Source organism: Strix uralensis, chromosome 11 (assembly GCF_047716275.1).
Source record: "Strix uralensis isolate ZFMK-TIS-50842 chromosome 11, bStrUra1, whole genome shotgun sequence".
NCBI lineage: Eukaryota > Metazoa > Chordata > Aves > Strigiformes > Strigidae > Strix > Strix uralensis.
The window spans coordinates 1,124,434-1,138,903 of record NC_133982.1 but is presented as its reverse complement, the minus strand read 5'-3'; the positions used below and the strand labels follow the sequence as shown (position 1 = coordinate 1,138,903).

At 49.6% G+C, this 14,470-nt stretch overlaps 1 pseudogene; it reads left to right on the top strand.

Moving 5' to 3' along the window:
- LOC141948420 (hydrocephalus-inducing protein homolog) overlaps positions 1 to 14,470 on the top strand; it is an 87,804-nt pseudogene that overhangs the window by 5,879 nt on the left and 67,455 nt on the right.

Below are 14,470 nucleotides of genomic sequence, written 5' to 3'. Positions count from 1 at the left end.
TGCTGTACCATCATACATGCACTGTCTGTATTTTATGCCACCTGCCAGTTACAGCCTGTCTGAGGCCAGAAGTGTTTCAGCCAGAAGTGTTGCAATACCATGTTCACAGCACTGCATAGTTTTACATCTGTCCTGGTTACCATCCATGGTGGTTCTCCATGCTCTGACTCAACTGCCATCCTATAGAGAACGTGCTAGCCCAGGCAGACCGCTGGCTCCTGAGGTGCCCCGAGGCTTGGACGCATGTAGCAGTAGCCTGCAAGAGTGGGTAATGAAGCATTTCCTTTCAAGCAGCAGTTCTTTTTTCCCCTGTGGGGTAGCAGGAATGCAATGAACCTCTTCAACAGTCTATTTTAATTTCCCAGGAGAAATAACTCACAGTATTTTCTTGAGTTATTTCACAGTTCTTCCCTCTGTTCTGTTGACTCTGAGTGGGCTGTGCATTAGGGAATTATTTGCAGCTGCAGCCCAATAACTCACCATGTCATAGCTCTTCAATTTTTGTGGGGGCTGTCCTTTGAGCTATAAGGGCTAAGTCAGTGGGAAGCTTTATAGTTATTTAATATTTATGCTGCAGGAGTGCCGGAGGCTCCACTCAGTTCAAGACTCTTCTGGACAAAGTAGTGAGGATACCCAGCAGGATGCAGAGTCAAAGCCTCACTTTGCTAATAGAAAAAGAACTCTGTTCGTCTCCTTCTATAAGCTGAATTTTTCCTTTCATGTAGAGTATTATTACAGTTGTCAGAGGTGCCTATATTTATGTCAACAAATACACAAAGAAACATTTGTAATGCTAGGGGTTCAGGGGATGTAAGTGGTGTCTTTGTTTAAACCTGTTGCAAGAAGTGTGAGCCTTCAGAAACCAGACGTGCCTCCGAAACTGTGCGACAAGGCTCCCTGGGACTGAGTGCCAGTGCCAGGACTCTTTGGGCGAGAAGCAGAGAGAGAAGACCCCGAGGAAGCAGCAGAGAGTTGCAGACACACTGGTAGCATGGCCCAGACTTAAATCCCTGAGCAAGAGCATGACACAGAAAAGAGCCTGTTGATTGAAAGAGGTGTGGAGCTGTAAGCAAATCCCGCCTCTTCTTGTCTGAGCCTGTGTTCAGGGAAACAGGATTGTGTGCACCTTGCAGAGAGAAACAGGATGCATCTGTCTCTCAACTTTTTTCCCAGATCATCCGTCAGCTGGAGGAGCCTGCGTGCTGGCTGGCTGCTCACGGCTCGGGGCAGAAGCAGCTGTCAGCGGGCAGGAGCCTGTTCTTCTTTTATCCCCGGGCAGGAGGGCTTGTTCTGCTTGGTGCTGAGTGCCCCCACTCACCGCAGTACGTTAAATACTTACGTGCATGTACAGGTGAAGGGTATAAGAGGCAGCACCTTCATAACTAAGAATGGAAAATTCTATTTGATTTGTTAAATCTCTCCTGATCTGAGTAAAAGTCATCATGTAGCCATAGTGCTACAGGGATATACGGGAAGGTTTGGAGGCGAGAGGGACCTTTTTCTTAAACTGACTGGTACCTCTGGAGAAATCCTACTGGAGTGTGAGCCAGTTTGGTTGCTTCGTTATAGCCCTAATTTAACAAAACGCCTCTACCAGATGCCAGTAAAGGTAAGAGACTTAGAAAGTTTTTTTGCAGCTGCTTCCAAACCCCCATAAATTTTGTTGATAAGTGTTGCTTGTTCCCTGCTCTTCATTGATGCTCTAAATAAAGGCTACAGGGCTGTGGTTGAAAACAAGAAATGTGACGTTTGAAGATAAATGGTTTGCTGTCTCCTTCTGTTTCAGGAGGGAGATATCTGGCCAAATTCCTCAGCTGAAATTAATGTGACCTTTAGACCCTGAGAAGCCAGAGTCTGTCAACAAATGGTCTACTGCGACATCTCAGGTACGGCTCCTTTCTCCTGCTTCTGTTGCCCACAGTGGAGGTGCAAGTAGTCTTGCAGCCCACTCGGTTCTTGTGTAGTTGGTAGGAAGGGTCAGTGGTCAGCAGGGTTCTGGCACATGCCCACTGTCCCTGCGGTTTCCAGGTGGTCTCCTGTCCAAGGCCAGCCCTCGGGATGTGTGGCTACAAGCCTGGATCGCTGATCCCAGAACAACCAAGGCAGTGAAGGGGTAAGTTTTCATGCCATGGGTTTGCCAGCATTTGCTCTGCTGCCAGGTGCCTGTAGAGGCCAAAGAGCTACAGAGCTGAACAGCTTCAGTGGACGAGCACCAAGTCCCTGTAGACCATTTGCCTCCAGGAGGCGTCTTTATTACACGGATGCATCATCAGACTCCTGAGGCGGTAGGAGCTGAGTTACAAATGTGCTTCCAGATCCTGGATCCCCTCTCTCTACCCCAACGCTGCCAGACCTTGGGTGAGCCCTGCTGAGCGTGGGCTGTCTGCAGAAGGACCACCTCTGGCCAGCACGTGGGAATTGTCACCTTGTGGCTCTGAGTCTGTGGTGCCTCCGGGTATGTTGCGCAGGGCTTGCTGTACTCAGCGGGGTGAGCACCCTCCCTGGAAATCAGAGTCCGAGCAGTCTGCTAGGCAAGCTTTATGCTCATTCTGTCTTACAGCAGTGCCATCGTGTCTTTTGCTGGGAGCAGTTATCTCTGGCGCACCTGAGCTGTACCGTCTCTGCCCTGGGAGAGGTGATGGCTTTGCTGTGCTAGCACGGGGCAGGGAATGCCTGCAGCAGGCTGCGGGGTTCGGGTGACCTCGCCCTTCCTCTCTGTCTCTGCGTGGTGCTGCTTAAGGTGTTTTTCAAGACTGGAGAGCGCTGTCAGGCTTCCATCCAGGGAACATTATGGTTTTTCCCCATCAAAGAGGAAGAGGTGCGAGGCCTGTGGTCCTCCAGCAGCCAGGCGCCTGTCCTGGAGTGTGCTGAAGTCACTAACCCAGCTGCTTTGTCACTTTCCTTACTGCTCTGAGCTGAGGGATACAAATGTCATGAAACAGCTTTTTATTTATACTGTAATTGTGCAGAGTTTACTTGGCAAATGCCACCTACAGTCATTACCCAGGGCTTGTGTTAACAAAGTGTCTTCCTGCCCACCAGCTGCAGTTGCTAGAGCTGTGGAAGGAAAGGATTGATTTAAAAAGTTGCTCCCAAGGGATTCCTCACTCAGTGCTGTGCTCCTGGCTCTGGGATTTTTGCTCTGGTGATGGGGGTGTCCGTCATTTTGCTGCAGGCGTCTCCAGGGGTTGTGCCAGGAGAGTGTTTTTGTTGCAGAGAAATAGGAAAACTACTTGCATACAACCCTTGAGCTGGTCTGAGAGTTATAGGAAACAGAGCTGGGCAAATGATCTGTGTTTAGAGAGAGAAGCCTGCTCTTGAAAAGGTCCTGATGAGCCCTTGGGAGAACTTAACTCCCCCACTGGCTCCTTGGAAGAGGACCTCAAGGAGGTAATTTAAATGATGCACCTAGCTCCCTCCCTTACAAACCAGAGCTGATCCGCTGTATTATCAGGGTGGAAACTGTCCCAGATTCAAGGTCCCTGAGTGCAAGAAGAGTTTAAAGAAGAAAACAGTGATCTCTAACTAGAGAGTCAGTTAACTTTGCTTCTTGATTCCTCTGAGAAGTGTGACTGCCTTCCTCATGCATGTGCATGCCAGTCACAAATCCCTTTGGAGCATCGTTTGCAGAGGGTGTGTGTCCCTTCTGGGAATGCTTGGGAGCTTTGCCCCAGTGCAGCCCTGTGAGTTGTGCAGCTGGATCTCATGCCCCACTGGAAAGGGGCTTTGCTGGCCTTCACTTTTTTGCAGGTGCCTCCATAAATTGCTTAGCAGATGCTTCTGCAGGCAGTGATTTACAGAACTAATCAGCACTGTGCAACTTGCAAAGCTGGCAGTTAAGAAGTGGTTTGAAATTTGCCCTCGGCAAATATTTAATCTCAAAATGAACTTTATAGTTATTCATGCAAATGAAGCTGTGGCTCTTGAGTGCTGGAAGGAAGCACATGGTGGGGGGCTCTGACACCTAAAACTCAGTTTTAGGTTTGTCTGTACACAGAACTGTATTGGGTTACACCTTACAAAACCCTTTCTTTAGCCACTCTTGCAGGGAGAAGCAAAATCCCAAGTGATGATCACTCCCTTACCTTGTGACAGAACTGTCCTGCATCATGTAACACTGTTTATTGGTGTGGTCAGATGAGAATCATGTTCAAAACCAGTCCCAAAGGACAGGGACATTCTGTGAAGAAGCGACTGAGTGTCAGAAAGCAGCAGAAGTTAAGGACTTTGGCAGCAAAGCCCAGTGCTGTTGGGCCACCTACACCCCTATTTATTTGAAAGTGAGGCAGCAGTGCCACCCTGTGCACCCTGTGACATGCCACTGCATTATTCCTACTGAGATCCCAGTGCTCGCTCCACAGCACCAGGTGTGGGGTTGGGACTGAGGACAAGGAGGCTGTAGCCCCTCCATGCCCTTAGCCTATGTTATGGTGGGAGTGTCACAGGGCCACAGCCCAGCTGTAGCCAGGCCTTGGGCAAAGGCTGGGTGCTCCTGGAAGCCCCAGCTCCTAGCAAAGAGGAGGACATCCTCTCTCTTTTTCCCTCTCAGCTCTCCTGAATGCTGCCTGCAGTTTAGTCTGCTGCTCCTCCTTTGGGAAAAGCCCGCTCTGCGGTTCACCTGGAAGGAGGAAGAGCAACATTTCTGGGATTTCCTAAAGTTTCAAGTTCAACGTGGGGGTAGAAGAAAAGATGGTTTCCAGAGACCTTCTGGAGAGGATGAGGACCTACTGCAGAAGGGGAAGAACTGCCACTGATTTTTTGATTGCAGTCGCCATGGGATGTGTGTCTCAGCATGATCATGGGCAAAAGCTTGTCACTTGGAAATCATTGCCATTTCCTAAGAGCTTCCATGGTTTAGACCTAGAGATTTAATGAAAATTAAGCCACATGTGATGCAAGGTAGCATCACATCTTTTGACAGGTAGCACCCAATACTGTCTCTTTTATGGTGTCTATGAAATAGAAATACACAGCCCTCCAATTAATGCCTGAGCTGTGCAACCTAACTCTCATCTCTGCTATCAGCTGGGCTTTGTCTGAATCCACTTAAAAAATGTTGAATTCAACAAAAGCTCCCTCGCTCTTCCTTTCTGGCTTGGACATTATCAAACATCCTCATTCCGTGGTTGCAAGATCAGAAAGTCAGCAATCATTGAAAGGGCTGTTCCCAGGAGAGTTTTTTCAAGTTGTGATCTAGTCACTGTGTTGTCCCACCTGGGCTGCTCTTTGCAATAGGAAGTAGTTTTGGACATTCTGGAATAACTATGCAGCAGATAAAAAAAATCAGCCTTCAATCCCTAATCTTTAATTAATGGTGAGCATTAAACAAAAGGACAGAGGAATATTTTTGCACGAAAGCTACACTGAAGGTTAGATACAACTTCTGGGCCTTTCTTTTTTCGCTTGTGCTACTCACTTTCTGTGCAGAGTAGGATGGGATGGCAGGGAGACCCAAGCCGAAACTGGAGCTAGGGTTCAGGCACTTGAGGCTGCTCCAGTGGTTCAGAACACAGACTGAAAGATCCCACACTGTCATCTTAGCAGGCTTATGGAAGAAAATGAGCACCTTAGAGTTCAGCTATAAGCCCTGCAGTCTCAGTTCCTTTGCAGCAAGGGGTGTGTGCATTAGCAGTATGTTGATGGCTTTGACCTCAGCAGTGAGGTTTTCCATAACTGTTCAGCGTGCTTCAGGTAAGGTGTCTTTACAAAGCTGAGCTCTCGGTATCATGGTGGGCATAGGTGAGTGCTTCTCTCTGGAGATCACAAAGCCCTGTCTTATTTAGGTGCTGCTGCAGGAGGTGAGCCCTGGGGCCCCAGGCACGGAGCTGTGTGTCAGTGGCTGAGCTGCTCTGCCTGCTGGAGGCAGCTCTCAGACGTGCATACCGCCGTTAGCAGGGAGCTTCGCCTTGCCTGGGCTCGTACTTCTCGGCTTCTGTGCTCTTGTCTCCGATTGCATGAGTATAGATGGCGTATTTTTATCTTCAGTTCTGTTTCATGAGCTTTGTGCCTTCACTGAATGGATTTCAGAGCTCATCTAAGCACATGGGAAGAAATTCAGAGATTGTGTTTTAAACTCAGCATCGCTTTTTCAGGGTGCAAACTGATGGCTAAATGAGAAACCAGCCGGAGGGATTGGTTAGAAATTAGAAGCCAGCCCCAAGGCATGTCTCCTGAGGGAAGGGAAGAGTCCTGTATCTCCTCCTGGAGCACCTAGAGCTGGTCCCATCCAGCCCCGAGTCAGGGATTAGCACTGAGGCAGTCTGGGCAGTCCAGGATAACAGAGGGAATTACTGTACTGAAGTGGAAATCTCTCCCCAGGCCGCGAGACCAGGCTGCCCCTGCGCATCAAAGGGGAAGGCATAGGGCCTCGGCTCCGCTTCAGCTTTGAGCAGCTGGACATCGGGAGGGTTTTTGTTGGATTAGAGCACAGCTATGAGGTGAGCAGTCGGGATTCTGAGGGGCTGGCGGGGGATCCTCATGGCTCCCAGGGCAGCAGTGAGCCTCGTGGACCTGTGGGATTCTGGCAACTCGGGTCATTGTGAGTAGGGAGTACTTGACATACTAGTCAAATTCGGGGGCTTTCCCAGAATCTGGATACTTCTGATGGGATCTGAAAGGTGCATATGTTGTTTGTGAAGTCTTAATCCCTGCTTTTTGGCAACCTTCCTTGGAGATCAGCTGGGAGGCTTCATGTGAAAAAATACCCCCTTTTGACACATGAAAGCAACACTGGGACAAAAAGATAAATATTCAGAGGCTTTTGTTTCAGCCCTGGATGCAATGCACCTTTGTACCCGGGCTGTTAAAAAGCAGCTGGAACAAATTTACTGTGTTTGAACTCCAGTCCACTGCAGCCAGGTTTTGGTTAAGTGCATGCTGCCGGTTTCTGGGAGTTGGAGGAAAGCTGTCCAGCCTCTGGCTCAGAGCTGTGTCCTGCAACGGGACTGGGAGTGCTTTCCCTTGCTGACCGGTCTCTCGCCACTCTTCAGATTTGCTGCATCTCTATGAAGAGCAAAGCATTTCTGGAAATGAAGCAAAGGACCTTTCTACATATTTGCCTCCCCCTGCCAATGGTGTCAAGTCTTCCGCAAAAAAGTAAGATAGGGCAACTGAAAGAGGTAGAAAATGAGGCAATACCTTCAAAAGCTTGACTGTGTCAGGGAAGGACACATTAAGGTGTTTTCTTACCAAAATATTGTGCTCTCTATGCATCTGTAATGGTGATACTTTATTGATTCTCTATCACTTTATTATTTTCATTACTTGAGAAAATGTGACTAGATGATACTGTTAGTGCTGTACTAAGCAGCTAGACTGGAGGTAAACATCAGCTCAGCGTAGGATCCCTAAGTGCAATTTGTAACTGAGGTGTAAACAACACGAGAGGAGAGAGTAGTTTTCAGGTTACCCTTGCAGAGCTTGAATACGTGAATATTTTTAACAGCAGCTGTAAAATTAAAAAATACAGGACATCTCTCTGCTTCTGTCTCAGTTTTTCTACCAGGTTTTACAAGGACAAACATTAGGGAGAAGAAATCCAAAGCAGATAGCTAAGTCCATGGAAATGGCAGGATTTCACCCTGCAGCAATCAGAACCTTTACCGCTTTGCTTCAGGTGGGTTTGTTGGTGCCTGACAGCGTGCTGGTACTTGCAGCAGCTGTGGGCATTTCTTGCCCAACATGAGAAGAGCTGACTCTCAACAAGTGCTGCGGGATTGTGTCACTTGATTGAGGCAGTAGATCTCTCAAGTGTTCAACAAAATAAGGCTTAGTTCTAAATTTGCAGTTTATTCTGATAACGGTAAAGTCTTAGATGGTGGCTGTGAATGAGAAATTCTTTGGAATAGATGGAGCTGCTGTGCACCGCACGCTCATCCTTTCCTGACACGTCTGTTTGAGCAAAGACTAAGAAAGTATCCCATTAAAGAAAAAATAAGAAACCTAAATCACATACCGTAGCAGGGTTGGGGAGTGCTTCTGAAGTTGGTTATAGTGCTGCCCTGAGGTGTCTTCTACATGAGTAAACTTGTTGGCTGCAACGTGTTCTGCCCTTGGGAGGATCAGACTCGTCGGGAGCAGAATCAGTTGTGTGATGATTCACTAGTAATGCTGCAACTGCCCTTCCTTGCTCTTAGGGACAGGTCTGAATCGACTTGGTGATGCTGAGCAGCTCCTCTGCACTGCAAGTCGAAGTGGGCTGCTCTGTGTCAGTGGAATAAACCCCGAGTGACTGTTTCTATGAAGCTGTCACTGCTTTGCATGAAAAACCCAAAGGCAGAACTTGTCCTGTTGCATTTTCTTTGGCTTCTGCCAAGCAGCAGCACACAGCATCTTCTGCTTTTTACAGACGTTAATTGCTTAATCAGAAAACAAATCAGCCTTCTGTAAGAAATGAAGATTCCTTATGTATTTCCCTTTTGCTTTCTTGCTGCTGCAGGTGGTCCTGTTTAACAAAGGAGCCATCGATGCTGTCTTCAACTTGGTCCCTCCAGCTACAGCTCTGGGCTCCTGCTTCACCTTCCTCCCCCAGGAGGGCATCGTTTTGCCGGACGGGCTCCAAGTCATCCGGATCTCCTTCAGTTCCACCATCCTGGGGGAGTTCACAGAAGAATTCAGGTTCAGTGTGAATGGATCCCCTGAGCCTGTGACCTTGACTATCAGGTGAGGAGGGTTATAGGAGCTTGATGGGCACATCTGTAGCTGTCTCTGGGTAATCATCTCCCACCTACCTCATTTTAGGATGAAACAGAGAAAAAAAGGTGTTGTCTAAGGTCTTAGTCTTGGCTCGGATCCTAGCATCCCCATGCTAAGAGCCAAGGCTTTTTAACCTTGACTCCAGCTTGAACCTTGCAGTTGCATCAGCAAATGAAGTGTAATTGTCTGCGAGAGGAAATCATAGAATTGTAGAATAGTTTGTGTTGGAAGGGACCTTTAAAGGTCATTTAGTCCAACCACTCTGCAATGTGCAGGGACGTCATCGACTCGATCAGGTTGTTCAGAGCCCCATCCAACCTGACCTTGGATGTTTCCAGGGATGGGGCATCTACCACTGCTCTAGGCAACCTGTGCCAGTGTCTCACCACCCTCACTGTAAAAAATTTTTTCCTTTATATCTAGTCTGAATCCTTCCTCTTTAAGTTTAAAACCATTACCCCTTGCCCTATCATGACAGGCCCTACTAAAAAGCCAGTCAAAATCTTTCTTATAAGCCCCCCTGAAGTGTGGAAAGGCCACAGTAAGGTCTCCCTGGAGCCTTCTCTTCTCTAGGCTGAACAACCCCAACTCTCTCGGCCTGTCCTCACAGGAAAGGTGTTCCATCCCTCTGATCATTCTTGTGGCCTCCTCTGGACCCACTCCAACAGGTCCATGTCTTTCGTGTGCTGAGGACCCCAGAGCTGGACACAGCACTGCAGGGGGGATCTCACCAGAGTGGAGTAGAGGGGCAGGATCAGCTCCCTCGACCTGCTGCCACCTGTAACCATGCCTCCTGTGCCCTCAATACCCAGTTTAACTTTCAAAGTCTTGGGTTCCTCTGGGAAGCAGCTTTGCCTTCATGGTTGAGGTGGGTGGCTCTGTGACTTTCCAGGACACTGTTTGCACAGAATTTGGCAGCAGCAGGTTCTCACATGTCTCTGTGTGAGGGCCCCGGGGCTTTAAGTGACTACCCATGCTGGAAAACAGTTTGACTGGAGGCGGTACAGGAAAGGTGTAGAGATGCCTGCTGCCCGGTCTGGGTACCCAGGAGCTGGAGTTACTTCTTCCTACAGGTAGCTCATTCCCCCTTGGGCCACGGCAGACAGCAGGATGGCATCAGCTTTCGGTGGTAGATGGTCTGGGCCATCCCCCCTGAACACACAGCAAGGCCAGCAGGGCTTTGGGGATGGGCCAGCCTGGGTGACTGCAGCCAGAGGCAGTGTTTTTAAAATCCTCTGTTAATAATCCATCCCAAATGGGTAGCAGCAGCGTCAGCATCATCTCTCATGCTCATGGGTTGGGACAAGCTGTCCTCTTGTGCAGCCAGCGCTGTGGTACCTCCTCTCTGCAGCCAGAGCAGTGCTGACGTGGGAGACGGGGAGCTCTGCGGCAGGTCACACGGACTCGGGCATCATCCCGTGGGCTGGTGCCACGGCAAGAGATAATCCTCACCAAGCAAAGGGTAGAAGGGGGGGGAAAAAGCTGATGATAGGAGAGGCAAAGCTCACTTCTCAGGACTGCAGCAGCATGCAAACTTGACCCAGCTGGTCTTTAACCACGGGTTGGCGGGATGACGTGGTTTAGGCAGGAAAGCTGGTGCTGGGTGCTCTGGAGCTGTGGGGCTGGCTGTGCCTCCTCGGCAACCAGCCTCCTGGGCTGGTGCTGCTGGGAGGCACTAGACAAAGGCAGTAAAGCAATGAGAGGAATCTGTGGTCGGTTTTACCAATAAGGTGAGGGAAATGGATAAAAAAGAACAAAAAGGTTATCACTTCTCAAGAGAAGAGTGGTGAGTAGGTCTGTTGACCTCAGTAGAGAAACAGTTACGTTGGCTTTGTGTTTGGAGGGAAAGTTCTGCTTTATTTGGAAATCAAGAGGGAACATTTCACAATCAAATAATTTATTCTCCTCTGTCCCTCCCCCAAATTGGTCACGGGGTTTATTGCATAAGCAGCTTTCTCCTTGAGCAAGGGCAGGTTTTGCTGGTAAGGCTGCACTTATCACAGGTAGAATACAGCACTGCTTGGACAGTGCCTGCTGCCTCTGCCCCGCAGTGGCCTTGCTCCTGGGGAAGGAAGGAAGGAGCTGTCAGAGGGATGGTTGTGTTTTGGCTTCCCCACAGCCAAATGAAGTGGTCCTTTTTTCCCCAGTGATGCCTTGGCTCCCAGTGTGCAGCACGCCCTCCCCTTCTCTGTGGCCACTGTTTGGCCAGCACCCCTCTGGGCTCAGTTTAGACCTTCTGTCTCAGTGAAAGAGGATTGCTGGTCTTTTTTTATTTATTTCTTCCTCATCCCTATACTCCTCCTCCCTGGATGGTTGCTCCTATGCAGCCCATCTGATGGCACCCCAGCACACCTGCCTGCTCCCATGCAGCTGTCCCTCAGCAGCAATTCCCATTGCAGTCCTCTCCTCCCTGAGATGGCATCTGCCTCCTTGAGCTCTCTCTTGCATTTTTTCAAGGATCCCTCTCCAGCCCCACAGCTCAAGCTGTTTGTTTTCAGATGCCCTGGAGATGTCCACCCACCAGGTGCAGCTGAGCCTCCCTCTTCGGAAGGTTTTGTGCACTGGATTTCGTCCTCCGTGGAGAAAAGCTTCTGGTTCTTTTGAACGGAGGCGAGCTGGCTGGTGGGACGCTGGTCTGCAAAGGAAGGAACGGGGATGAGAATTCAAGCAGTTCCTCTCCCGACTTGTGTTATCCTTCCTGCTCTGCCAGGACCCTGATCTCCCTTCACACATGCATTACTTAATGCTACTGTAAAACACAGTTGTTGCCAAAACCACTGCCTTTTCCCCCATTCTCTTGCAAGCTGTACTGTTATCAGCTCTGGGTTGGCCTTGCCTGAGCCTTCTGGGCAGTCATTCCAGTTTAACTTCCTAGAGCACAGATTCGATCCACTCAGCAGAAATGGCAGTCATTTCCCCACTTGCCTGGCAAGGCTCAGCCTTGGCAGTTTCCCGGTGTCATCCCCAGTTGTGGCTGGTTTGGAGGTAGTTTTCCATCATCTCCTGGCAAATGCTGTGACGGAAAGCGTGTCTGCTCCCTTTGCTCCGTCTAGAGTAAGCTGTTAGGGCTTGGGAGGTCAAGTCTGTTATGTGAGGTCCCTGGAGAGGGAACCCCACCATCAGCAGGGATTTGGTACCTGGCTCATTCTTAGGAGCTGATTCAGCTGCAAGAATCGAGAAGTAGTGTTGGATTGAAACTCCTGAAAGTCAGTTTTTGAGTGCTCTTTGACTGTGCAGTCGGAAGGTGCCAAGACCATAGGTGATCATTTGTTACTTGGAAACCAACCTTACGAGGTGCTGGATGCTTGTTTCTTTGGTGTTTGGAAAGGGATGCTGGAAATGGGACAGCACGGATGGACGCAGGTCCCTCCTGCGGGATGCTGGGATCTGTTCATGTGCAGAACATGTGGACAATGACAGTGGCAGTCCTGTGAATAAAATGAGAAGGCACTGTTCACTGCGGCCCTTGATTTTTAACTGAGGCAGAGCTGGCATTGATTGTCATCAACCATGAAGTCAATTAATAAATGTTGTGCAGCTCCAAGTACTGATTTCAGTGGATGTGAGTGAGTTTTGGAGTTTGGAGCCTGTCTGCTGAGTTGAAGGACGGGTGAGGTGGTGAGGTGGGTTCGGGACACCCGTGTTCAGCGGTTTAAGACGTGTTGCTCTTGGATGTGTCAGCTGGTGCACTGGTGACAAGCTGATACTTCCCTCCAAGATTCAACTGTCTGCTGTGTAGAACTGTTGCTGCTCTTCTCAATGGATGTTTGGGGCTCTCCTGGATTCATGTCTCAAAGTCCTGCATGTGTAATGATTGTGTGGATCAGGTCTTCTGAGAAAGGTGTTCATATACTCCATGGAAACACCAGTTCCAGCTAAGAAATACCAAAGCAGGGAACCTGTGGCTGGGAAGACTAGTCACAATGAGTCCCCTTGTGTGTGGACACCTCTGTCCCTGACATTACGGGTGGGGAAACTGAGGCACAGAGCCATCACTTGTTCAGGGACCTTCATGGGGCTAGCAGCAGCGTGGGGGCACACCCTGCCGTGGTGCCCTGAGCCTCAGCAGCAGCTGTTGGCTGCTGACCACTTTGCTTTGGCTGCCTGCTGTCCACATGGGTGCTGTGCTGAGCATAGGGGTGGCAGGTTGATTTGAAACCCACCGTGGTTCCGAGAGCAGCATTTACCCACCCGAGCGGTAAGGAAAGCTGAACGCTTTGCCATTCTCTCTAACCGAGCCAACGCCTCCTCTGCCTGTCTTTGTCCTTGCAGGGGCTGTGTCATTGGACTGACTTTTCATTTCGACGTCCCTGCCCTCCACTTCGGTGATGTCTCCTTTGGTGAGTGTGCCCTGGGCTTGGGCCACAGGTTGAGAGCTCTGTGAATTACCAAAATGGAGCACTTTAACATAAGACCATCTGTCACTTGTGTTCCTCCATAGCAGCCTTCAGGGTGTTAAAGCCAGGGCTGCTGGTTGCTTAGGCGGTCTTGTGCCATCGTGAGATCAAATAGGACCAAAGGGATAGAAAGTCAGTATTTTCTGGTGTCCTCCTAGCCTGTTCAGCCGCAATCTCCCAATTCTTGGCAGCAGAATGACTGTGAAAATCCTTGTCCCAGAAGGGCCCAGGGGACGGGACTGCAGCAGAAGGGAGTTTAAGCCACGTACTGGCCTGTAGCTGCTCTGGGTAAATGTTGCAAGGCAAGGATACCATTTACCCGCCTGACCTTTAGTGCGAGATGTTAATTAACGCTGTGAGGGCCCCTTGTCGTCACCCACCAGGTAACATGCCCAGGCAGTAGCTCTGAATCAGGCACTGATGTCCTCGGACCATGGGCTCCTCCTTCCCCACCACAAGCCCAGCTCTGCTGACAGAGCCGGCGCCTGAGCATCCAGAGCGTCTCCATTGAAACGCAGATTCTGGTTCTCCATCTCAGTCTCACAAAAGGCTTTTTACTGAGAGGATCTAGAGTTTAAATGTGAAATCAGTTGTGGATTGATTGAAGGGCCGTTATCATTCTGTGTCCAGGATACCTCTGTGTTTTCATGCTGTTCATGGACTTTTTAAGAAGACTCATTACCTTTCCTGAGCCACTTCTCCTCTCCCTCCATCACACTCTGCCACTTCTTTATTTCCTTTTGAATAAAACAACAAGAAACACACCAGGCAGAAATGTGGTTATGTAATAGGAGATTCATCCTCCCTAATCTCATTTCATTAGTAAGGCCTTTTCAGCTGAAGGCAGCTATTGTATTTTTGCTTCTTTTAACTGTGCTGCTGACTGTTGACCTGCATCTGGCAACTTTGGTTTCGTTTGGGACTGTGAAGTCTGTGTTTGTCTTTTTTGTGCCCCTCCTGCCTCCCTGCTGGAGTAACTGCTGGAGGTGGACACTGGTGTTGGACATGGAGAAACTCCCCGCTGTGACTGCAGTTGGTTTTCCTCCCTGTCTGTATTCAAATGACGCTTGGTAAGCAGGCCACGGGAGATATCTCCTTCTCGCAGAGCTGGCCAGCCAAGCCAGATGTCCACGCCAGAGCAGCCTGTGGGCTGATGTCCTGTCTCTGCAGAACACCCCACCAGGTGTGGTTGTGTCACTGGTTTTCCATGAGGGAAGGGGAGTATCACAGCTAAAGTGATGTCGACCTTTGCGGGCCAGTGTGCAGTGTGGAAGCCATGTCCCATTCGTTAGGGAAGGTGGAACATGGCTCCTGCTGATTTCTGAGCAAGCTGGGAGTTGTCATGTGCTCAGTCTGGTAGCCCCAGACAGGAGATGCCT